Source organism: Panthera onca, chromosome E2 (genome assembly GCF_046562875.1).
Source record: "Panthera onca isolate mPanOnc1 chromosome E2, mPanOnc1 haplotype 2, whole genome shotgun sequence".
Taxonomy (NCBI): Eukaryota; Metazoa; Chordata; class Mammalia; order Carnivora; family Felidae; genus Panthera; species Panthera onca.
In genome coordinates, this window is record NC_138353.1 from 53,708,288 (window position 1) to 53,733,849 (window position 25,562).

Consider the following 25,562-nt stretch of genomic DNA (forward strand, 5'->3'; position numbering starts at 1 on the left):
CATACACACACACACACACACACACACACACACACACACAGCACATTTAAAACACCACAAAAAATACTCCATCACAAAATTAAAGGATATGGCCAAAGCTGCACTTGAAGGCAAAATCACAACTGAATTTTTTTAAATAAATACCTATTTGAGCACCTGTTAGACACCAGGCACTATCATATTTGACTCTGGAAGGTACCCTATAAGGATACCTAAATTACACATGAGGAAATGCAGTCTTAGCGATATGAGACACAGCCAAGAAGTGGCAGAAGTGAATTGAATTTGAAGTGCACTTACTCACATCCTTGTCAGCCTGGCTTTATCAGGGCAGCAACTAGTTTTACTGATTTTCTTCTCATCTGACATGGCCAAAAGTAACACTCTTCTCATAGTCCCTCAAGGCTCCTTATAATGTCCATGCACACTAGCCTCATTTACAAGGGCCAAGGCCAGCATCTTTTTCAGATGTCTGCCCTCAGGCTTCCCGAACCCATTCAGCCTCTGGAGGAGGCGAGCTGTGGTCCCTGGGATATTAACATCCCCCCGCAGACAGCCCTTAAGCACTGGCTGGCAGGCGTGCTGTACTGATAGGGAAAAATCTGATATAAGATGGCCAACGGGACTGATAGGGAAACTCCAGCCCCACCGAAGACTCCCATTCCGGGCTTCGTCCTACTCCACTTGCCGCGCATGCGCCAAATTGCTACTAACGCGGAAGTAACAGACTATAATTTGTGTTGGGGCTCAGACCTCTGGAGAGTGATCTCCTCCAGAGCCCGCCAGTGTGAAATAAACCCCCTGCCTTCCGAGATCTCTGAGTGCTGCTTGGTTATTCCGCCGGGTCATCCGTTAACAGTGTAAATACCCCAGATTCCTCACACCGGATGGGATAATTTGGAGCACGTGTTTTATACCATTTCCTACAGTTTCGATTTGGGATTTGGTTTTAGGTGCCACTGTGTCGGCTAGCTTAGTATCTCATCCCTTACAAGTTTTCTTCTCTTAACTGTACAGGCATAGGGTCTGCTTTCCGGGGAGAGCAGTCACAAGGACATGTAGATAAGGGAACCTAGAGATATAATGGTTCCCGACATATGTAAGGAAAAACAAAACCCTTTACTGAATTAAAAAGGAAATAGCATTGAAAACCATGGCAAGTAAAATTGACACCGAAAAAAAAAAAAAAGTGGAGAACAAGCTTGGTGTGCTTTTCACAGAACACCAACTAAAAGAGCAAATACAAGTTGAAGGGGAAGTTGGTAGTGAAGAAAAACAAATGGCAAAGCTCCAAGTCCAACATATGGGTAATCCATGTTGCAGAGAACCAAAACAAAGGAAACAAAAGTAAAAGGCAAAGCTACAATGAAGCTGAATAAGTTGATCTGTAAGCAAAAAAGCAGGCAAAATCAACATAAAGGAACCAATAGCTAGACAAAAACCTGTTTCACTGTGGTTTTTTGTGGGCTTTGTCTTTTAAATCCAAGAACAGATGACAATTAAGAGGAGTCAGGTAGAAAACGGTGGTTAACCATAAAGGAAGAAAAATCAGGCTGGCCTTCCAAGAGCACAGGGCGGAAGAAAAGTGAACAAGGCCCTTGCAAACGGTTTTTCGAACATGCGTAGCCTGAGAATATTATACCCAGCCAAATGGACAGAAGCATCTGAAGATAATTAAATGACATTCTTAGATAAGTAGTGACACATGAATTTTAACATTCATTTATGATTGTAGGGAATAAAATCACTAAAATACTAGGGGAAATAGAAAACAATAAATCCCAAATTTTTCATTTAGCCTGGATTAAAATCTCATTTAAAACAAAGGTCACAGGGGTGCATGGGTGGCTCAGTCGGCTGAGCGTTCCACTCCTGATTTTGGCTGACATCATGATCCCAGGGTCATGGGATCCAGCCCAGCAGCAGGCTCCTTGCTGAGCACAGGGAGCCTGCTTAAGGTTCTCCCTCTCTCCCCCTGCCCCTTTACCATGCTCACATGCTCACCTGCTCTCTAAAATAGAAACAAACAAACAAACAAAAAGAAACAGAGGTCACAGATGAACTTGAGAGATTACGAAAGTTTGATTATTGATACAAAGCTTCAAGAATCTGATGCGCAAACCATGACATCCAAGAATATAAAGGTCAGAGTTGGAGAAGAATCCGATGCTTTAAATATACCAAGAAATTAAATATTAGCGATTCATTAAAGAAACACTGAATTCTGCCTAGTTCGTTTGAAGCTCTTCAGTAAGATTCTACTTTAACTTCACTCGTTTATTGCTAATAGGGAATTTTTATTTACCCTTTGTGTTTTTGTTTCAGGGAGTGGAATTTTAGTTTACTCATCAAATGTGACAACCATGAACGTTCTGAAGTTGCTGTAATTATCTCAACTGACACAAAAGCAGTCCCTCTTCTCCTGGAGTTGAGAAACCAGCAGAAAGCGCCTCTCTCCTGCCTTGTACAAATTATGGCAGAAGTGACCATAAACGGTCACTTTAGCAGAAACATTTTAAAATCAGGCTGCATCGTCACTTTTTCATCAATATGCACAAAAACAGAACAAGAGGTAACTCAAAATGAAGAACTCGAACATTAGCACCTTGTATAAAATGACTGGTGGTAAAGACTGAAAACTCCCCTATTGTTATAAGATACCTATTAAATTAAAATAATCATGAAAAAATAGGATACATATCAAATCACAACCACATGTAGAGTAAAAGGAACTCCCAAGTCTTCATGACCTCATTTTCTTAAAAAAAAAAAAAAAAAAAAAAACCTGTTTCTGCCTAACAATGATCCCAACATGTAGCAGTTTTAAAACCACCACCCTGTATTACCACTAACAACTCCAGGGAGTGGCTGGAGGGCTCTGTTCCTCCGAACTGTCTGGGACCATCTTGGCCTTGACTTGCTCATGCACCTTTGGTCAGCTGGCAGGTCATCTGAGTCTGGTGGTCAATGACACCATCATGTACCAGTCTGGCAGTGGGCTTCATGCCTGCCAAGGCAATATGGTGACCGGGCCCTGTCTGCCAGCACCCAGCAGGCCAACCCCGGGCCTGTTCACATGACAGTGGCCTAATTCCAAGAGAAAGAACAATCACGGCCCACTGTCACCTCCACCCCATTCAGTTGGCCAAAGCAAGTCTCAGAGGCAGTGTAGGCTAAAGCCTCCATGCCTGGATGGGACGAAGGGCAAAGTCTTATAACAGAGAGCACACGGAGGAGAAAGGATAGAGAACTGGGAACTTTCTGATTGACTTGTGCAACCAGTCTACCACAGTGGCAAAAGAATAATGAGAGCAGGTAAAACAATGCCATCTTCTTGATGTTAATAGAAACATTTACTACTGATATGGAATTAGATTCACTACAGTCTAAATTAAGAAAGACACATTATAAAATACTGTAGTCTTATATTTGTCAAATGAAAATATGTAAGGAACCCATAAGTCTCATCTAACACCGTTAACTAGAGTGAAAAGAAAGTACAGTTTTTAAAAACATGTAAGTCAATGAGAAAAAGATCAATACTCCTTTAAAAACTGGGCAAGTAGGGGCACCTGGGTGGCACAGTCGGTTAAACGTCCGACGTCAGCTCAGGTCATGATCTCACAGTCAGTCCATGAGTTTGAGCCCCACGTCGGGCTCTGTGCTGACAGCTCGGAGCCTGGAGCCTGCTTCAGATTCTGTGTCTCGCTCTTTCTCTGCCCCTCCCCAGCTCACACTCTGTCTCTCTCAAAAATAAATGAACATTAAAAACTGGGCAGGTGACATGATGAGACCATTCATAGAAGAAATGCAATTGCATGAATTAAAAATGGTCTAAACTTATTAGTAACTAAATCATTGCAATTAAACATTACACATATACATATCCATACACATATATAAGTATGCGGATATATGCACACAAACGCACATGTGCATACATTTATGTTTTTTACTTTTTATAAAAATATATAAATTTATGAATCTATTCTTAACACATTGAAAGGATACAATTTTGCCTCCCAAATTTGCAGAGATTTTCTTAAAATGGTAACACCTGCTGTTCTCAGAGTAAAGTTTCTTTTATACACCACCAATGAAAATGTAAACTAGAATAAGTTTTCTGGAGGCTGGTTTGTCAAGAGGCATCAAAAGCTTTGGTAATCGTCACGTTCTCTGACAAAGTATGCCAGGAAATGAATAAGGCATCCATCACAATTTAGTTCCAGATTTGTTCTTCAGAGTGTTATGTAGAGAATACAACATTGCAAAGAACCCACGTGACCAAGTGAAGGGAGTAAATGATATAAAATTAGAGTATATCCATATATCCATATAATAGAATACTTTTCAATCACCACAATTCTGTTGACCTTGAGAGGTTCATGATATGGTAATTGAAAAGATACGGTATGTCAGGTGGACTTTTTGTGTAAATACGTGTTTATATTTATACAGACCACAAAAAGCATCAATACTAAAATTTAAATAAAACTGTACTTTCCAATTTTTTCTTGTGTTCATTTTTCCATTTTTCTAAAATGATTTTATATTCCTATCATCAGAAAATAAAGCCACTTACTACCCAAACAGCATATTGGTGAAATATTTGCAGCAATTATCATAAACGCGGGCTCAATATCTTCTGTGTAGAGACTCCATAAGAAATACATGGCAAACAGCATAAACTCATAAAACAAGATAAACAACTAATTAAAAAACACCTTTAATGTAGAGAAAATATATGTGAATCTTAACACTAGCTAGCATAGGATTTTTTAAATTCTAATACTTTTCCACTGGAATAATACATGTGTACAATCCTTCTAGAAAGCAATTGCGCATGAATCAGGAGCCTTTACATGTAAGTCACAGAGCTGTAAAAAAGTATCAGAGGAAAGTATAAGGGAATTTGTTAGTGATCTCAGGAGGGAGAAGGTCTCTCTAAACAAGACAAAAAAATAGATGCCAAAATAGAAACAATGACACATACGCCCACACTAAAATTAAAATCGTTCTATGACAATAGACCTCACAGCTGAGTTGAAAGCAATCAAGAGATCGAGAAGCAAGGTGAGCCTTCCAGCCAAGGATGAGGAGTTCAGCAAATCATTACCCTAAAAGCAATTCTAAAGCTGAAAAAAATTAACAAAAACAACCATTTCAGAGCCCTGGACATCACCAAAGGCACACAACAACCTGCGAAGTGTTTGTGCGTATACAACCGCTAGACTTTCGCTAAGAACAGGGGGACTCTGCAATAGTCTCACCTTGGACTGCGACCAGAACTGACTACCCACCACCATCACCACCACCACTGCCATCACCACCACCATCACCAGAGGGCTAGTGCCTAGCTGGCAGAGATCCGGCCAGGGCGGATAGCTTTGAGGAGTGACAGCTTCACATGCCCACCAGGACAATGCCCAAACCTGCAGGTGTTATCAGTGAAGGTGACTATCTTGGAGGCAGGGAAGGCCCATGGCTTTACTTGTTTGAAGTTGTGGTCTTGGGGACAGCACATTCCTGGCTGAGGATGCACATGCATGAGCACACACACACACACACACACACACAGCAGGGACTGAGCAGGACACAAACACGGCATATCCCTCCAATGGAATACTATCCAACAGCAGAAAGAAATGAAGTCCTGACACATTACAATATGGATGAACCTAAAAACAATTATGCTAAATGAAAGAAGTCAGATGGAAAAGACTGTATATTGTAGGATTCCATTTAGTCCAGAAAAGGTGAATTTATTGAGACAGAGTACAGACCAGTAGTTGCTAAGGGCTGGGAGGTGGGAGTGTGGATTAACTGCAAATGGGCACAAGGAAAACTTGTGGGTTGGCAGAGAAGGTCTAAAAGTATATTGTGGTGAAGCTGCACAACTCTGTAAATTCACTTAAAATTCTTGAACGGTAGACTTATGACGGTTGCATTTTATGGTGTGTGAGTCATACTTCAGTAAAGTTATTTTAAAAAAGAGATAGGGAGACAATATTTGCGACATAGCTGAAAAAAAGCTGAACGTCCATAATGTACAGTTTGACACCTCGAAAGAAGAAACTCGGCAGGCAGACAGGCCGAGACAACTACAAAAGCCACATGTGAAAAGGTGACCAATTCACCTTGAAATGAGGGGAAAGCAAGACAAGACCGTATGGCCTTTTTCCACCTTCTCAAGTAAAAGACTAAAGAAAATGTCTTGTTCCCATTTTACAGATTGGAAAGAGAAGGTCAGAGTTTCAAAGTCTCGCCCAAACCCGTCTCTTCCGGTGGGGAGCGAAGGTTTGCCACCATGAACTTGCACGGTCCCTCCCCCACAATCTTAGTCCCTATCATCCCCAATCCAGCATCTATGTACACAGTGAAGATATTGAGACATTACAGGTTATGAGGGACTGGGCGAGGCTCGCTGAGCTCCGTAACGCACCCTGTCAGGCATTTGTAGTATTCCTATTAACACCTAATGGCCCATCAAGGCTCGTTATGGATTTTTGTTTTGCTCTTCGTGGCTAGATTATTAAGATTTCATTAATGCCAATTTATCACCAGGGCCCTAAGTCTAGCTAGCGTCGCTATGGCTTGTGGTAGAAGCCGCGGTTGGTGCAGTTTAGGAGATTTCCCCAACCCCCACCTTGGGCCGCAATGTCAAGGACCCTCCTCTGTCAAGAGAGCCGGTGCGCAGGGGCTGGCGCATCACGGCCTCTGCAAGCACCGGCTTAGAGCCAGAAGTCCTCGGCTATCGCCCCAGCCTCTCCCTTGTGTTTCAGTCTCCTCTCTTGTAACAAAACCACCCCTCCAATCTTGCTGCATTTGGGGAGAACGGAAGACAGGCTGGGTGAGAACAGGCTTAGGAAAACGTGGCACAGAAATAGCCTTCGTTAGAGACAGGGCCTACCTTAAGCCGCGTAGAACAGATATCCAGCCTCAGACTTTAGGAAACCACATTGATCTGGCTTTCAAAAAACAGAGCCAACCCAAAAGCGACCTAGACCAAAAATACTGTATTCAAAATAAAAGGCAAAGATCTCCTTACCTGACAAAAGCCTGCAGTCCCAGGGTTCTGTAGCAAGGATGCTGGGTCCATGCAGATCTTCCCACAGGAGACTGCAGAGCCTGGGAGGGAAGAGTAAGTTGGAGTATTTGGGACTCGGGAGGAGCGACCAACCTACTGTCTTCCCGTGACTGCCGGCGGCGTGCAGCAGGTGAGAATAAAGCCCGAGGCATGATTCTGAATCAGAGTCACCTGGGCACCAGTTTGCTTGGCATTAAAAGCTCCCCTAGTTAATTCTGATATTTCCTTAGGTTCAGGGCTCGTTGTCTTAGTACAGAGGATCTTAAAAGTAAGTGAGTATCAGGATCACAAGGAAAGTTACTAAAGACAAGAGCCCAGGATCCTTGAAATAAGACCGAGGACTTTGTATTTTTGCCAGGTTCTCCGAGTGATCTTGATATGACCCAAGACTGGGAACCAGTGAATCAGCAGATTGGAAATGTCTGCTGGGTCAAGCCATCCAACCATCTGGGGAAGGAGCCACTATGAGCTAAGTGGTGTTACCTGTGCAGTGCCTGGTTGTAGCAGGTCTGAGTAAATAACCACACCTGACTTACCTAGCACACGCTGCAAGAGAAGAGAGTTCTGGCACTTCAGGACGCCGGACACAACCCAGAGACTCCCTCTATGCATCGGTTTGTAAACTACGATCAGTTCCCCATATCTTGCTTCAGCCCCATGCAAGAACCACCCATGGACATCAACAGTGGATATCCAACAGTGCCTTAGTATCAACAGTTTAACAATGTGCATTAAGGGAACAGTGATGCTAGGGGGTGGGGGAAGGAGAAAGACAAGGGCTATTTACTAGGAAATCCCTCCCTTTGGGGACTTTCTGTCCACTGCCTGTCTCAAGGTATTTGTAATGAAATCTTCAAAAGCTGGGGATGAGTCAAAACAGGGTTTGTGTTAACAGAGATCAAAGCTTCTTACCATTCTAAGGGCTTCCCCAACACAGTGTGTACTAATTATTCAAGGATAAAAAGGGATGGAGTGACACAAAAATCATTCATTCATTCATTTATTCATTCATTCACTAAGTGCACAACGCTCGAGGATCTGGATTCTGGGATCAGGATGCCTGGTTCTGCCACTTCTAGCTACGTGTTTGTGTTGTTTAATACCTGTGTGTCTTAGTTTTCTCTCCCATTAAGTAGGGATGACAACAGTATCTACCTCCTGGGAATCTGGGAGGACTTGACATGTTGTGTAAGTATCAGGACACTGTCAGACGCATAGTAAGTGCCATGTAAGTGCTGCCTGTTATAATTCTTTACTTTCTCACAAGGCATGCTGGTGATGCACCCATGGAAATCCCCACCCTGCACTCAAGGGCCTTCCAAACAGGCAAAGGAGACGGGCAGGCGAGAGTCAACTGCTACAGTCCCGTGTGGTTGGGCTACAGGTCAGAGATGGCAAGTAATGACGGAGGGAACGCAGATGCAGGAGCAGAAGCCAAACGTCCCAGAGCGTCATTTGGTGGGAGAACTGGGGGACTCTCAGAAGCTCTCCCGAAACAGAGCCCCCAAACATGAGCCACCTGAACAATGTGAGGGGTGGTTTTCAAAATGCATATTCCCTGGACCCATCCCTGGAGACTCAGAGTCCCTAAGTTTGCAAAGGGCCCCAGGGTTATCCATTTGCAGTCCCCCTAGCAGGTTCCAATCTTTAGCCAGGCTTGGTGGGCACCGGCCTAGGGGTAGAAGATGAGTAAGAAAAGGACAGGAAGGAGCTCATGGGTGAAGAGAGAAGTGGGCAGAGGTTGGGGACCCCACCACATGGCCTGGCCAGACCTTCAGCTTGAATCCTAATCTAAGTCAGAGCCCTACGTCCCCACTGCATGCTAGATGCTCTCCCTCCAGTCCGAGTCAGAGCCCGATAGTCTCTGACCCCTGTTGCTAGTTTCGGACCACTTCTCTTCCCTCTTCCTTCAGAGATATTCCCCCACTTTGGAAACGAATAATTACTTAGAGTGTTGGCTTGTTTTCTTGCCTACCGGACATGAACTCCATTCTCTGCTCCTTCATCACTGGGTGGCAGGCACGCAGCATGGTGCCTGGCACGTTAGAGCAGCTCAATACACCTGCTGCCTCACGAGTGATCTGGGTCACTGCATCCGCTGGGTGAGGACAGCTCAGGTACATCTGAATTTGTTTACTCAGAGTCACAGACTTCTGCCTCCCAACCACTGTCAAGCTCAGGCCCGACTCTTTTTGCCTCCTTGATGCTTTTTCACCATTTTTTTTTTTAAATTTCTCCGAGGCTGGTGCTTCTTCACAATAAATTCTCTGAGTGTCTGGAAAGGCCTTCCGTGCTCGATCTGAGGCAAGCCCACTCACTCTTGGACTCTACCTTCCAAGCACTTCCAAGGACTCTCATCCTTCCGAGATGGCGCTCAGGGTAGAGTTCCATTTTAAACTTGATGGGTGAATTCTTCCGTTACATTTGAAGCAAGCTGACATAAGAAGAGCACGCAGCCCTCCTGTCCACAAATTTCATTTCCCCGATCATGAAAAATGCGGACTGTACGTGAAAAACTCAGAAAAACAAATGAAAACCATAAATTGAAATAGGGCCTCAAAATGTACCTTTCCAAACCCAATGAGACCCATATTTCAACTGGACTAGGAAAGATCCCAAGAGTGTGATAAATATTGCCATGAGCTCTAGAGGCCTGGCAGATAATTGAGGAATCAGAATGCGGAAGGTTAAAAGGAATTCCGGTCCAGGAACTGTGGGCCCAGATGTTAGTGTCATTTGCCTTAAATAGAAAGGCCAGGTAAAAATGATTCCAACGGAAACAGAGCAGCATTACCAAACCCCAGCCAAACACTATCCTCCACCAAAGCCAAAAAGCAGTTCTGTCACTCATCCGTTCAACAAATCTTTAATGAGCATCTTCTATGAGCCAGGCACGTCCTAAATGCTGGGAATATGGCACAGAACCAAACTGACAAAAATCCCTGCACTTAAGAAGCTTATCTGCTCATGGAGGAGATGCACAGTAAACACGTAAGTGACTTTATACTGTGATGAGTAGTGGAAAGTGCTATGAAAATAAAACAAAACAGAGCCGGAAGACAGAAGGTGCCAGAGATGGGGGGATGCTTGGAACAGGGTGGACAGAGCTAGACTCACGGAAACGGCAGCATTTGATCAAAGATCAGAAGTGGGTGAGCGATTGGGATGCCTACGTGCCTCAGTCAGTTAAGCGTCCGACTTCAGCTCAGGTCATAATCTCACAGTTCATGGGTTCGAGCCCCGCGTCAGGCTCTGTGCTGACAGCTCAGACCATGGAGCCTGCTTCTATCTCCCTCTCTCTGTTCCTTCCCCACTCACGCTGTCACTGGTTTTCTCTCTCTCTCTCTCAGAAATAAACATTAAAATTTTTTTTAAAAAACAAAGAGGTGGGGGACTGAGTCACATGGATTTCTGGGGGTAAAACCTTCCAAAACAGAAGAAACAAAGTGTGCTAAGTTTGTGAGGTGGGAACAGGTCTGGAATGTTAACACAAGGCGGCTGGAGCGGTGTGAAGGAGGGCAGGAGAGAAAGGCGGGGCTGAGCAGAGACTGCAGGCCAGCAGGGAGGCAGAGGCTAGCACAGTGCAAAGAACCCCAGTCTTTTTTGGTGGGGGGGCGGGGCGGTTATAATTCTATATTATCTTTATTTAGTTCGTTGCTCAAATTATTCCAACTTTGGCTATTGGAATCTCTTCCAGGTGGGCTCCTGTGTTCAACATGCCCTTTATCTTCTTTATTATTTTTTTAAATATAATTTATGTTAAATTGGTTTCCACACAACACCCAGTGCTCATCCCGACGAGTGCCCTCCTCCATGCCCATCACCCACTTTTCCCTCTCCCCCACCCCCATCTACCGTCAGTTTGTTCTCAGTATTTAAGAGTCTCTTATGGTGTGCCTCCCTCCCTCTCTGTAGCTCTTTTTTTCCCCTTCCCCTCCCCCATGGTCTTCTGTTAACTTTCTCAAGATCCACATATGAGTGAAAACACATGGTATCTGTCTTTCTCTGCCTGACTCATTTCACTTAGCATAATACCCTCCAGTTCCATCCATGTTGCTACAAATGGTCAGATTTCATTCTTTCTCATTGCCAAGTAGTATTCCACTGTATATATAAACCACGATTGCTTTATCCATTCATCGGTTGATGGACATTTAGGCTCTTTTCATAATTTGGCTATTGTTGAAAGTGCTGCTCTAAACATTGGGGTACACATGCCCCTGTGCATCAGCACTCCTGTATCCCTTGGGTAAATTCTTAGCAGTGCTATTGCTGGGTCATAGGGTAGGTCTATTTTTAATTTTCTGAGGAACCTCCACACTGCTTTCCAGAGCGGCTGCACCAATTTGCATTCCCACCAACAGTGCAAGAGGGTTCCCGTTTCTCCACATCCTCTCCAGCATCTATGGTCTCCTGATTTGTTCATTTTAGCCACTCTGACTGGCATGAGGTGGTATCTCAGTGTGCTTTTGATTTGTATTTCCCTGATGAGGAGCGACGTTGAGCATCTTTTCTAATGTTCCCCGTGAGATGAAAAAGTTAACGAGAGTTTGAGAAGCAAAAAACAAAGACCAAACTGTAACTTTCATCTCCTGCAATCAGAAACATGGTTTGAAGATGGCTAATGAGCCAGCAGGGTAGCAAATGCCTCCAGACACAATTTAATGTCACCTAAGTTCTTTGGCATACCGGCAAGGGTGCCCCACATTTGGGCAACACAGCACAACTCTTTCCCTTGAATTCAGACACGGTTACTGGTCCACTTGAGAATATACTTCTTTCACCAGAAATGAGAGAAATTGACATTTCCAGATATTAAATGGGTTCCCTGTTATTTTTAGGGCTTGGGCAGCTGAAGCCGCTGAACTCAAATGTGCTCCCTTGATCAAAGAGGCCTAAAAGGATTCCCCAGCCCTGAGAGCTGTGTCTCTAATAGGATTATGCCTGAATTAAACGACGGAACCATTTATGACTTAGGGCACTCTCTGGCTTTGAAGTTTGCCTCAACAAATGATCCATTTTTATATAAACCAGAGCTGGAGAATGACAAGGAAGCCTGCAAGTAGTCCCAAATGGAGAGCTTTGTACAAGATAATCGGGGGAGAAGAAACATTTGAACTAACACTCTGGATCTGCCTTTGAGCAAATGATGGCATAGAGAGAAAATGTTTTTTCTCTTCTGAAGCATTTGACAAGGCTGAGGTCATTTTTTTTTACTCAGAAGCAGAACGTGTCCAACATCCTCCAATTGTGTGTGTGTGTGTGCACGTGTGTGTGTGCGTGTGCAGAAGCACATGTGTTTTCACGAGCTTAGTGCAAACTCCCTTACAGTGTTTTTTCATTCAACATGCATCAGGTACCCACAAGGTGTCAGGTGGAGAGAGGTTAAAAAAACATGGGTTTTTTCCTCCTCAAACTGCTCACAGAGAGAAGAGGAAGGAGACTTAGAAGAAGGGGAAGAGGTAGATGGAGGGGAAAGGAGGTGGGGGGAGGAAGAAAATAGGGAAGAGGAGCAGGGACAGAAGTCCCTAGCTCTTGACTTTGGCTTGGCCATATAACTTGCTTCGCCCACTGGCATGTTAGCAGGAGTGACAAAAGTCTTGCCAAGGGGTTGAATGGCTGGGTTCGCCGGCTTGTCCCTCTGCCATCGCCATGACAAGAACAGGCTTCGACTAGCCTGTGGCTCCAAGGAGGATGAGGGACACGTGGAGTAGAGCCACTCCCACTGACTCCCAGCCAACCCACCGTCATGTGGCTATGACCAGCCAAGTTGAGCAGAGTCACCCAACTAAGTGCAGATGACTTCATCTGAAACACAGATGCTGAAGAAATTTAAAAAAAAAAAAAAAAAAAAGATTCTTTTAAGCACATGAATTTTGGGAGGTGTTTATACAGCAATGGTTAAATAACACAAGCATCATCTTCATTTTACAGATGTGGAAGCAGAGGCTACAAGAGGTTAACAATCTGCTTTGCTCAAGGTCATTGTTTAGGGGTAGGATTAACAAGCAGCTCTGTCTGGACTTTGAAGCCCATTCTTCATTGTTATGAAATTCTATCCATTGCTGAATCAATTCTTAAATGTTAAGTCATTCTCCCTACAGCATCAGTTGTTTCCTTTATATTAGAGAGTAACCTTCTAGTGACAAACTAACAGATTCACAGAAAAAGTCAATAGGACCTTTCTGACTAGAAAAATATATACATAAAACAGTGTCACATAGCTCAAGTTCCTCCGACAAAGCCCTGTGGGTCTGACAGCAAACACAGAAAAGACTTAAATTTTAATTTAAATGTAAGGGTTTCTTTTGGCCCTGTAACAACTCATCTCTCTTTAATTTATCAGGAGCCCCAGTAATAAAATAAGACCCAAATCTTCCAAAGAATAAAATATATCTACTCTCAGAAGGTTTGCAAATTACATATTAGTTAGCACTGACTTTCTTCTCCTGCTTAGATTGCCTTTTGGCTGCACCAGAGCTAGAGGGATGTGATGCCAGGATCACCTGACGGTTTCATGAAAAAAATCCACCAGTCCAAAGGCAAAGCCTGTCCACCCCCTCGCTCCAGACCTCCTAGAGCTCCGTGTGGAGAGATGCCGACTGAGTTCCGGTGACCAAGTGAAATGGATGTTTTTACAGAGTGGCTGATGTTCCACTTCCCTGGGGAGGTGGGAGCAGGCTGACCTCCCCGGGCGGTGCACCTGCTGTGCATTACATGTGTGCCCGCTGTCTGCACGAGCTTGTGGATCTTACCTAGATCATTTTCACAGCATCTGTGAGATATACAATGTCCTCTTTTTCGAAGTTAGAAAACAGAAGACGGGAGAGCTTTAGGAACACTCACACCGAAGTTACTCAACTAGGAAGGAGGAGAATCAATATTCGAGAACTTTTCCAGCCCTGTACATTACATGGTGCTTCATTAAAACAAATTCCTAAGTGGAAAAAAATAATTTATGAGTTAAAAAAAAGCTTCTGTTGAAGTACTGGGGTTGGTGAATAGGAGACTGTGTAAGATAGGATGCTCTTAGCTGCATGTAAGAAAAATCAATTAACGGTAGCTTACATAAGGAGATGTAAACATTTATCTTATGTAACAGAGAGTCCAGAAGCGTCGTGACTCCAGGGTTGGTGGATTCAGGGACAGGCACTGAACGCAGCAGAAGTACCACCACTCTTGTGCCCTTGGTGGACAGTGCCCACCAGCCACAGTATTCTTTCTGCGGAGGCCAGACGTCCTCAGTCTTTCTTAACTTGGTCAAGAAAGCTATTATCAATTAACTAGAGTTGGCAAGTGGTATAAAATGTATTCTTTTCTGAATCTGACTCTTGCCCGCTGCATAAATAATGCCGAAGCACCTGCCATATCCCCAGCAATCCTGACAACCAAAATAGCGGGAAATAGAACAGAAACAGAGCAAATGGTGCTGGCCCTGGACAGTCCAAAATCTTGCTGGAGAGACAAAATACAGACACACAGAACAATGAACAGATTTATTTTAAAGCTGCATTCCTGCAGCTAGTAGAGAACAGACTGTCTTCATCACTGGTCAAGAAGATGCTCTGTAAAGGGATAATACGGAGAGTTCTGTGGTTTTCACTTTTGGCCTGGGTCTTGCAACATTCTTACTAGTGGAGCCCCCACTTCAATCAGAATGAGTCTTGTACTGATTTCACTTTATTTTTCTATTTATAAACCATCTTCCCAAAGCTAGAGAACTTCTGTTAAAACACAGGACTTTTTTTTTAGAAAAAAATAGGGTTTGTGTATTAAATATCAATTTGTTCAACCATTAATAGAATGATGTCAATGTTTATTATGCTGTGGAATTTGTTTCAGAATTCTGACCATGATTACAAAGATTTATTTTTATTTTATTTTATTATCTTATTTTATTTTTTTACAAAGATGCTTTTAAATGAATATATGCTATTGTTTCCATTCAGACCTAAAATAACTTTTAAAAAATACTTCATTTATTCAACTTGTTTACAAAAATCCCTGTTCCCTCCTTCCAGGTGCTTCGTAACTTAGATAAAACCCGGATTCACAATATTGATTTCAGACTTCACGTTTTGCATCAAATTTCATTAAAGAGATATCTTCTTGCTTTGGACTCTGAAGACAGCCCTGGCTGAAATTCCAACTGTGCTGCGGGATTTTAATATGAGGTCTGCGTGCACTGGTGTGTAACACCTCATTTACGGAGTCATGGGAATGACAATCACATCCTTGGGTATCTGGGATGGCCTGTTCTCAGCCAGGGAGCCGGATGGAACACCACCAGCATTTAGAGACCAGACAGATTACCAGGAAGAGGAATGGCTGCATCTGGAGTCATGCACAGAGTCAAGAGAAATGTAAATTTAAGACCGAGTGAAAATTTGTCATGTCACAAATTCTCAGACTTCTTTGGCCACTAATCACTTCCGTGGTCACAACACAGCCTTGTACCACACCATTCACCCGTCATCACTGCCAAAGCACTATTTTCAGTGGGCTATTGCTAACCCGGCTGTGGGCCCGCACCTCTGTTTCAAGCCAGCACTGCCCCCTCCCAGTCTTACCTTCTCCAATGCTGCCAGTGATATTTGGTTTCAGTTTATAATATAATCCATAAAATATGCACGGCATTTATTTTTCAACTTTTACAACTCGATCTTTAAAACTCTTTGGAGATTGTATCTTCCAAATTTAATATTTTTAATTTTCCTAATGGTAGTCTACCTTAATTTGGCCAGTAAGGGCAAGTAATGAAGCTTTAGGAACCCTGATAAGATATAATTTATTACAATAAATATAATAGAGCAGGTTTCAGTTAAATGTAATTTTTTTTTCTTATTGTGAAACAAAGACATGCTCGTTACAATCAATTCAGACCCTCTCCAAAAGTATAAGGAAGAATTTAAAAGTCACCTTCAATCTCCCAGAATAACCATGGTTAGCATGTTGGGGCATATCAACGAAGACGCACTCACTCTCACATGCCCATATGCACACGTGAGCACATTTTCCATAAGATGGGGTCGTGCACACTTGACTGCCAGCTTTTTTTCACTCAATAATATACCATGGGCATTTTTTCCCATGTCAATAAGCACAGATTTTCACAATCAAATTAAATGCTGCAGAAGATCCCACCTACTGACTGACGTACCAAAATGCATTTTGCTAATCCTATGTTGATCATTTAGGTAATGCCAACATTTCAATGTTATAAATCACCTTGCTGGGAAGATGTGCTAGCATCCTTCCCCAGCCATGACCTGGCTGACCTCTCAAAAACAGAATAAGGACCTGCTATTCTGCTGCTGCAAAACCTTTTACGCTCACCACTATCTGTGGACATCACAGGGGACAGGACCCAGTGCCTGCGAACGCAGGGCCCGCAACTAAGCGGAGGACCCCCATGGTCCGTCTGCCAGGAGCTGAATGAAGCACAGAGGTCTCTAAAGACTTCTTCACAAGTTTACACAAGCTGTTCTCCAGAGCAGCTCCAGAAGTAACTGGGAGACTGGAAGGTGGAAAGCTGGAAATCTTACCCAGCATTATGAGGGACAATTCAGAGAAAGACTGTTCTCAGTCCCATTCCTGTGACTGGTCTCTGAGTGCTGGGAGGAAAACTTGCATTACAAAAAGAATGAACGAATGGTCATGTTGTGAAGGCGCCACCAGCGATGGGGCCAGCTTCTCTTCAGTTCTCCCCAGAAACAAAACAGATGAAGAAGTCTCACCGTCATCGCTTTTAGAAGCCAGCCCAGAGACCGCAGGGAGAACCTTCACTGACCCTCGACAGTGCCTGGGACTGCAGTTCGGAAGCCACCAGCCCAGGAAAGGCCACCGCCCAAGAGCGGCTTTATCCATTATCCAATGCTGCCTCCTTCAGCCGGCCTTCTGCAGGTGTACTTTCTCTCCCAAAGGAACGCAGTTGCTAACTTTCTTGTTTTTGTAGCCAGGGCTTTAAGAGTGCGGTGGCAGGACGCTCGGTGGCCCATGACCACTCCCTGCGAGGCAACTTCAAAGTCAGGTTGCAGACTCTTTCCCTCATGACGAACGGGCAACATGGCAGTTTGTTTTCTTATGCCTCTGCCATCTTAAACGGTTCATAATTGCCACAATCTCTCTGAAATCAGTTGTTTCTACAATTAATGACTGATTTCACAGGGCATTAACCATCCCCAGTAACAGTTCATTAACTGCTGGCAAGCGGGAATATGCCACCGTTCGAAGGCACTTACGCTGCGTTCAGAGGACCCGTGCCCGCAGGGAAATAACAAGGAAGATGGCCTTTCTGGGCACCTGGAGTCACAGCGCAGGGTCACAGATCCCCGCAAGATACTTTTGGTGTCTCCACTCCGGCCTGAAGCTGCGGCCAGGCAGCCAAGACGCCAGGGGGTGGCGCTGGGACCACAGTGGGAAGGAAGCGTGGCCCGTGACGGGGAGGACTACAGCAGTCCACTACAAGCTCCCGTGATTAGTGAAGGCAGGTGGTGGCAGTCCGCGGAGGGGGACAGCAGGAGGTCTGTGCAAAGGGCAAAAGGGAAGGTGACCGCTGCTTGCAGGGGCTCCAAGCCATTGCCTGCCCCCACACGCTGGACCTGAAGCTTCTCTAGAGCAAGAGCACTCCGGCACGGCATCCCCGGGGCCTAGCCCAGTACCTGGCACAGGCCACGCGTCAAGTAAGTGAACAAACTAGAGGCAGAGGGGAGTTCAAGGCCAGAGCGAGCCTTGCTGAGTACAGAATAGAGACCTACACCTACAGCGAAGGGGAGGCAAACCCTTATGCATGAGCTGGGCCGAATGGAGACCTAGAACGGGCTTGAGAGCACGCTCTCCAGATTCTGTGTTCCAGGCTGGTATTGAGCTGGCTTCCACTACGAGCTACGGGGTGGCTCAACTTTCTAATGGTCCTACCTTGGCAAGGCTGGCACGGGAACTGAACGGGCCTGGGGAGCCCGCCGGCGAAGGTCCATACCAGTGCACCACCAGGAGAGGGTGACTGGGGAGGTAATGTTCCCCAAATAGGGTGTAACCCTATAATGGTCAACAAGACCTCCATTTTGGCCCCCATTACGCCTTAAGCCTCACCCCAAACTCTTCTCTTTCCTTGCTTCTATCACACTGGCTTCCTCCTACATGCCATATTGTTTCCCACTTTTGGGCCTCTGCACACACTATTGTCTCTGAATCTAATGTGTTCCCCTTCCTTTGGTTCAGCTGATGCCTGGATGTCTCCTGAACTGAGCTCTCACTGTCTCTGCCAGAGAAATCTCCATTGGAACCGCTCTTAGTACTCGGTGCCCTTTGTAGCACAGGTGCAACTTGTCAGTGTTGTGTCACCGTGTGGTTAATGTTGTCATTCCCACTCACAACCAAACTCCAGATAACCCACGTGCACTGTGTTCAGCCCTGTTTCTCCAGTGCCTAGCACCATGCCTGGAACGCAGTAGGTTTTCAAAACATTTTTGCTAAATGAATGAAGGCATGTGAACGGGTCCTTTATTTTCCAGTGGGTGACAAGATTGGAGTCAATGAACAGGAGGAATCTGCCACTTCCTTCAGCAAACAGGCTGTCTTCACGACATACACCTTTGACCATCTTAGGGAGTATGAAGATTTTACTGGAAATAATCATTAAAAGACAAAGCAAATCAAGGCCAGAAATGGCTTGTTTTCACCCTGTGTGTTGTCTTTTGCCTATTCAGGCTAAAACAGCACATTTCCTGGGAGGCTGGGTATCTTTACAGATGAATTCACCACTTTGAAGCATTTGACAAAGGTTGACTTGTTCCCATCTAAGTTGACACCCTTTCCTGGGTTTCATGGGTCTCTGGCCTGAAAAATACATTGAAAACATCTCAAAGCCTTAGTAAAGTTAAATTGGAATCCGTTGACTTCGTCTTTATGGTGGGCATTTGCAAATCACTTTCAGGATCAGTGTGTTTGGGTTTTGTTTTTATTTTTGTTTGCGCCCCTTAAAAATGGAAAGAAGAAGAAATACGCCCCAGGGGAGGCTCACGGCTGGCTGGGACTGTTGGAGTTTTGTCATCTGAAGCTCCACTCGGGGCAGAAGGGGGCCAGGATTAGGGGGCAAACCAGCAAATGAGCTCAGAGAGGCAGGAACAAAAGCTGAAAGAGGTGACCTCACCTCACAGGGCCAAAGGAACAAAGCTCCCGCCCAGCCCTCGGCCACACTGCTTCAGCTTGGTCCCGGTCTTTGTAACCACAGCTTAACAGTTTACGTGGGTGACGTGCACAGTGCTTTCACGTTCATTAACTCATTTGATCCTCACAACTCGGGGGAGGAGACTGGGGCAGGACTTTGTCGGCTGGGAGAAAAACAGAAACTCAGCTTGCAAGGGACAGTGACCCACTCTTTTGACCCCCTCAATCAGTTTTCATTGGCGTATGTAACCCTTCAAAATAATACTTACTGAGAACTTGCTCTGTTAACACCAAAGACTCTGCAAAATGTGTTACATGCATTATCGTATTTAATCCTATCAATAACACCATGAGGGTGTGTACTTCCTTCATGAGGCCGCTGGAATGAATCACCACAAGTTTCTTTGAACAATGGAAATTTAGTCTCTCAGAGCTCTGGCAACTGAAGTCCAAAGTCGGTGTCGCTGGCTAAAATCAAGGTGCCAGAAAGGCTGCTTCTTTCTGGAAGCTCCGGGGCAGAATCCCTTCCTTGCCTCTCTCAGCTTCCACTGGCTGCTGCCATTCCTTGGCTTGCAGCCCCATCATTCCAGTTTCCAAGGCCAGCATATTTAAATCCCTCTCTGTATTCATCTCTGTCCTCTACGTGTCTCCTCCTCTGTGTGTCTGTGAAATCTGCTTCTGCCTCCCTCTGTGAGGATCCTTGTGATAGCACTAAGAGCCCACCTGGATTATCCAGGATCATCTCCCCCTCTCAAGATCCTGGACTTTAATCATACCTACAAAGTCCCTTTTCCCAAAGAAGCTAAAACTTGCAGGTTCCGGGGATTGGGACATGCGTATCTTTTCAGCCTGTCACAGGTAGGTAATGGTATTCCCGCTGCGCGGGCAGAGGAAACTGAGGCATGAGAGATGAAATCACATGCCCGAGGAGAGGAGACTAGGGCTTGACCCAGTCACTGTCACCAAAGCCCACCAAGCCGTAACGCTTTCCGAACTTGCCTACCACCGGCGCGCTCTTCTTAAAGAAACAAAAGACAACCCCAAGACAGTCTAATTATTCTCCTCCGGGCATTAAGTCTGAGGTTAGCAGGGACTGTGGCCAAGGAAGCACAGTGCCCAGGAAAGAAGCCTCAGTCCCCTTCCACACACACTCACACTCACACCGGACCACTCATCTTACTCTGTGAACAAGCGAGTCACTTCGGAGAGGCTCTCATCTTGAGAACCACATCTTGTTTCCCACGAAAGCCTTCTCAAGGCGTAGCCCCCTCACCTCGCCCCGTCTTCCCACGCCAGCTGTCACCCAGCAGAGGTGTGGGGAACAGTTTTCATTCTTGTGGTTCCTGGATTAAGGGAAATGTTTCCTTTGGAGCTGCTTTCCTACAGAAATGTATTACTGCGTGGATGCAAGTCTCCTCACTTTCTAATAAAACTATTACCACTTTAGGTCCAAACTGGTAATGGGAATCTGTAAGGGATCCAGCTTTACAAAAGCTTCCAGAATTTGTATCATACCAGCAACTATATATGCATGGATGGAGGTGAGAAGACACACACACACTCACACACACACACACACACACACACACACACACACACACAGATTTCCTCAGCCTCAGACTGCATCCTCTGGAACTATCTCAGAAGGGAGGTACCATCCAGGCCCCCTTGCCACTTCTGCATCGTGAGCAGAGTCACAGCAGGCCCGGAAGTGACAGGCCCTGTGGAAAATGGAATGAACACGCACACTGACTCAGCCTCAGGCCTCACAGATCCAGCAGGACTGAATGCAACTGTCGAGAGCGCATCTTCTCGGGGTTCCAAGCCCACAGCCCAGCCATTGCGAGCCCCTGACACAGCACTTGAGAAGGATGATCGGGGAACTGAAACTCTGGGTGAGCACGTGAGAACAAGAAATAAGGCCACAGACAGGGAAGAGCTCAAAAACAAGTCACAGGCAGACGTGATTAAGAGGCAAAAGGAGGACTTCAGAGCACTTCTCTCTGTGCGGGCAAAGAGGAGAGGACCGATGCTCGAGATGAATATAATACTGCCAGGGACCAAAGCAGCCAGCTTCCGAAGTCTCCAGGAGCCTCTTTCAGGCCATTCAGAGTTACTACAGGTGACGTCAAAGGACAAAACTAAGTTACAGCAACACCCTTACCTCTGCCATTTGATCACCGAACAGCAAGGTCCCCAACTGATTACTCTCGAGTGACTGTGTGTCCTTTACCACCACCAGGGACCACTGTCGAGCCAGGGGGCTGACCCCACATGCCACGCTGTAGGACAGAAGGCAGTGCTGTGTCCTTACCGTGAGTGTCCTCACAGAGCCATCTCAGAGCGTCTGGGACCCAAATCACATACTCACTTCAACCTACAAATGAGTCCTTCGAAGCCACAGCTCCTTAGTATCAGACGAAGCCCTTTCAGGCCCACGACCTCCGGGCAAGGCATCCAATCAAATTTTGCATCAGGATTTGAGATCAGGGTTCAAATCCCTAGGGGGCCTCATACAGACCCTGAGAGCCATCCCACACCTCCTGGGGAACCATGCTGGCCAAAATCAGTCCCATGCCCCCGTAAGTCCCAGATCTCTCTGACCTTGTGTCTTCTCACCCATGTGTAATGGGCTTAAGAATCTGCCCCTGGCCATCAGGAAGGTCCTGTGAAGAATACATATATGAGAGTGCTCTGTAAACTAAAATGTTTTATTTAGACACAGTAAAGAATGATAAATTTTCCACTGAAGAAAGAGTACTATACAAAAAGATTATTTTTGGAGCATGTGGGTGGCTCAGTCGGTTAAGCGTCCGACTTCGGCTCAGGTCATGATCTCACAGTCCTTGAGTCCGGGACCCACATCAGGCTCTGCGCTGACAGCTCGGAGCCCGGAGCCTGCTTCTGATTCTGTGTCTCTCTCTCTCTCCGCCCTCCCCCCTGCTCACATTCTGTCCCTCTCTCTTTCAAACATAAACATTTAAAAAAAATTTTTTTAAGATTTTCTAAAGCAATTGCATGTGTAATTCATCAAAACTGTTTAATGCTATTCAATTAAAGTTTGGCTGCAGTTGAAAAGATGGTCTTTTAAAACTAAGGCTTGGGTTGCCCCCCTATTAGGAAGACAGCTCTATTCAGGAAAGCAGGAGACCCACGTCGGCTAGAAACTGACCTCTGGGTCAGGGTTTACCCCGCAATTGTTAAATTTGCCCCTTGCCGATACCGTCCCAAAGAAGACCTCTCCAGTGTAATGACCTGCATTTGCACCCATTCTTGCTAAGCACACCAGGCCTCACTCCTGCAGGGTGCAGCCCACATCGCTCCACCAGAAGAAGTCTTGCACTGCTTGTCCAGACAGGCAGGTACGGCAAAGTGTGTTCCAAAGCCGAGGCAAGACAGGAAGAAGTTGCCTCCCTCTCACCCTACAGGGAGCTCTGCCCCTTGGGTAAAGGATGCATCAGAATTCAATGTTTGCACAGGATAGATAAGGATATGCCAGATATTTGTGAGAATTAGAAAAAGAGCTTCCCTCCAGGTGGGACAATGTTTTCAAACGTACCTCGTTCTCTGAGTGGCATGGCCCTGGAACCAGAGTCTCCAGCTTAATTAAGATCCAAAGTAATTGCCTTGGTCTATAAGGTCCTTGCCTGTCAAGTACCCGTGTACCCGAGGAAACTCCTCATGGGGTTTCTGCCTATTCCTTGGTCGTGCCGGCCACTTTAGCATACCTTTGCTCTTGACTTCCTTCTGCCAGGAACGTCCTTTCCTCAAGCCTCACCTACTTTTTTACCTAGAAACCCCCTATTTACCCTTCAAGATCCAACAAAGTCAGCCCCTTCAGTGGAGGCTTCTCCCTGCTCTCAGCCTTGCTTCATCCTTGATTCCTTGGAGGCCAGCCCAGCGCCTAGCACGGAGTGAGTGCTTGCACCTGCTGGGTGAAGGAAGGAATCTGTCCTTTAAGCCCCCTGGGCAGCCTGCATATATCTTGGTAAGCCTCCCAATGCCCCATGTTTGAGCACGTATCACTTTGTACTATAAATGTGAGTTCTTAAGGGGGAGGATCTGTGTCCTTTAAGTTCTGCATCCCTGAAATCCAGCAGAGAGCGCATAACATGCTTGTCGAACTGAAGGTATTCAAAGCAAGGATCTGTAAGAGCAATCGGCTTCAAAATTTTTATTTCTGGCAAACTGGTCCACATCTGACATTCAGCAGAGTGAGAATCCTAAGATGAAAGGTCTGTGCCACTCACTAGGGCTGATGACTTTCCTTAAGAGAAGCACCCGCTCAGAAGGTCCACATCAGACTCCTCTGAGCTATGTGCCATTGACCTTACTCTGAAGGATAGACACAGCAGGCCATAGGACACAGAAGGCACTGCAGACGGGATTGGGTTTCCTAACTCCCCTGTCTTTAAACTTTGTTGACTGTTGCTTTAAATATTTATAACCCAAGCAGGAAGTTTGGCTGGAATGGAGAAGAGTGGGGGAGGAGGATCTGTTTCCCTCTGCCTCGATGATGCTGGCTGGCGGAGTGCGCCCTCGCACTGCCCTTCCACGTCTTGGCCGCTGGCCCCCAAATGTCAGCCCATCCACGGCGGGTGGGGCGACTGTGTGGGGATTTTTAAATGACGGTTTTGTTTTTATCCACAGCTATTTTTCCTAGTCTCGGGATGTACTGTCGACCCAGTCAGGCAACAGGGACACAATGCAGAAAATTGTCACTTGACCCATCCCTGCGTGGAGGGGCTCAGCCATTATGTAAAAAGGCACAAAAGCTTCGCTTGGGGCCAAAAATTCCAAGTCAATGCTGAGTGGGCTGGGAAGTTAGAAGTGGGATGCCTCAGAGGGATGATAGGTTTTCTCTCTGGTTTTTTTTTTGTTTTGTTTTGTTTTGTTTTGTTTTGAGGAGAGAGTCGGAATCTTCCAGATAGGGCCTGCTCAATAGTTCTCAGCAGAAATAAATACTGCAAGAAAGATAAGCCCTGACAATCACCAGTGTTTATGTAGAATCTCTGGCAAACGGCATCCAACTCAGCGAGTTTTCAAATATGCATCACCCTGCCGCAACAGTCCCTCCCCACACTATTTCCAGCTAGTGGATTTTGTTTAGGACCGTTTTCATGATTTGCACTCGTTCTGTAAGCAACACGAGGACCGACTCCAAAAGAAAAGCTAATCAGGGCTCTACCCAGAGACCCTGCAATCGAAATCAGATGTGCTGAAGGAAAAATTAATGGAAACACAGAAGGGAAGGGCGCAATGCTGATTTCATAGCAGAGAGGAGGAGCTGACGGGAGGGGATCTGCGCTGGGCAGAGGCTCCGAGGGAATATTCCAGCTGTGCCATCGCACATTGTATTCATCATGCATGAGGCAACATCTGTATAGAACATCGGACGTTCCCGGGGCCCAAACATCAGGGGTAAAGAAAGCGTGTTTGAAGAAGGGGGTGAAAAGCAGAGTGGTTTGTGCGGCCAACAAATAGCCGCGAATAACCACTCGAGCGGGTGAAAGGAGACACTGGCGCTCAGCTTTGTGTCTTTCAAGCAGTTCTGCGGAGCGTAGCAGGTTGAGTGAGAACCAGCTCGGTCACGTGGTAGTAAAAACAAAACAACACCAGCAATACAGGGCCTTTGGACAATACCCCTGGAGGTGACCTTCACTTCTGGCTCAGACCGTGAGGTACCACGTAGGTGAAAGTGTGACTTGGGATGTAAATCAACGAGAGTCTCGTGAGCGATGAAATCACGGACGAAGTAAGATCTCTCACCACTGCGGAGGTGTGTGCCCACAACACGAACGAATGGGAAGAGCCAAAATGTTTTTGAGCTCACAGATGGTACCGTATTAGCCTACTTATTCATTCTAAGTGTGAGAAAAGAGCTTTTTAATCCTAAAAAATTGGAGACACTCATTCAGCCTGCCATAAATTATGTGATTGTAGCCAATCAGTGCTGTCAAGTTAAGCATTCTTTCCTTAAAGATAAAAATGCCTTCAAAAGACAGCAAAGCCTAAACCACCCTCTAGTGAAAGCTCTGATATTGGTGATCTCTTCCCTGATTTTTTGGCAATCTGTCTTTCCATTTCAGGACCAGTTAAAATGGCACGTCTACTGATGAAAAAGTCTCATGAGGTTAGCTCCAACCTTCCCCTGACTTTATCTTACACCTCTTTTCCTGTATCCACATGTACTCTTTTGATGTTTAAAGGCACGCATATGCGTGCGGATAAAATACACATCATGGCCCACATACAGACACATAATAGTTGCCGTATCCATTCACCCAAATCAGATTGGAGAGAATTA

General features: G+C 45.5%; 1 long non-coding RNA gene across 1 annotated transcript in view; it reads right to left on the reverse strand.

The window, feature by feature from the left end:
• LOC132690113 (uncharacterized) overlaps nucleotides 1-25,562 on the reverse strand; it is a 771,167-nt gene that overhangs the window by 617,990 nt on the left and 127,615 nt on the right. Inside the window, exon 3 of the long non-coding RNA XR_013552544.2 lies at nucleotides 7,049-7,128. This is a non-coding gene — a long non-coding RNA (uncharacterized LOC132690113). The remainder of the gene's footprint in view (nucleotides 1-7,048; nucleotides 7,129-25,562) is intronic.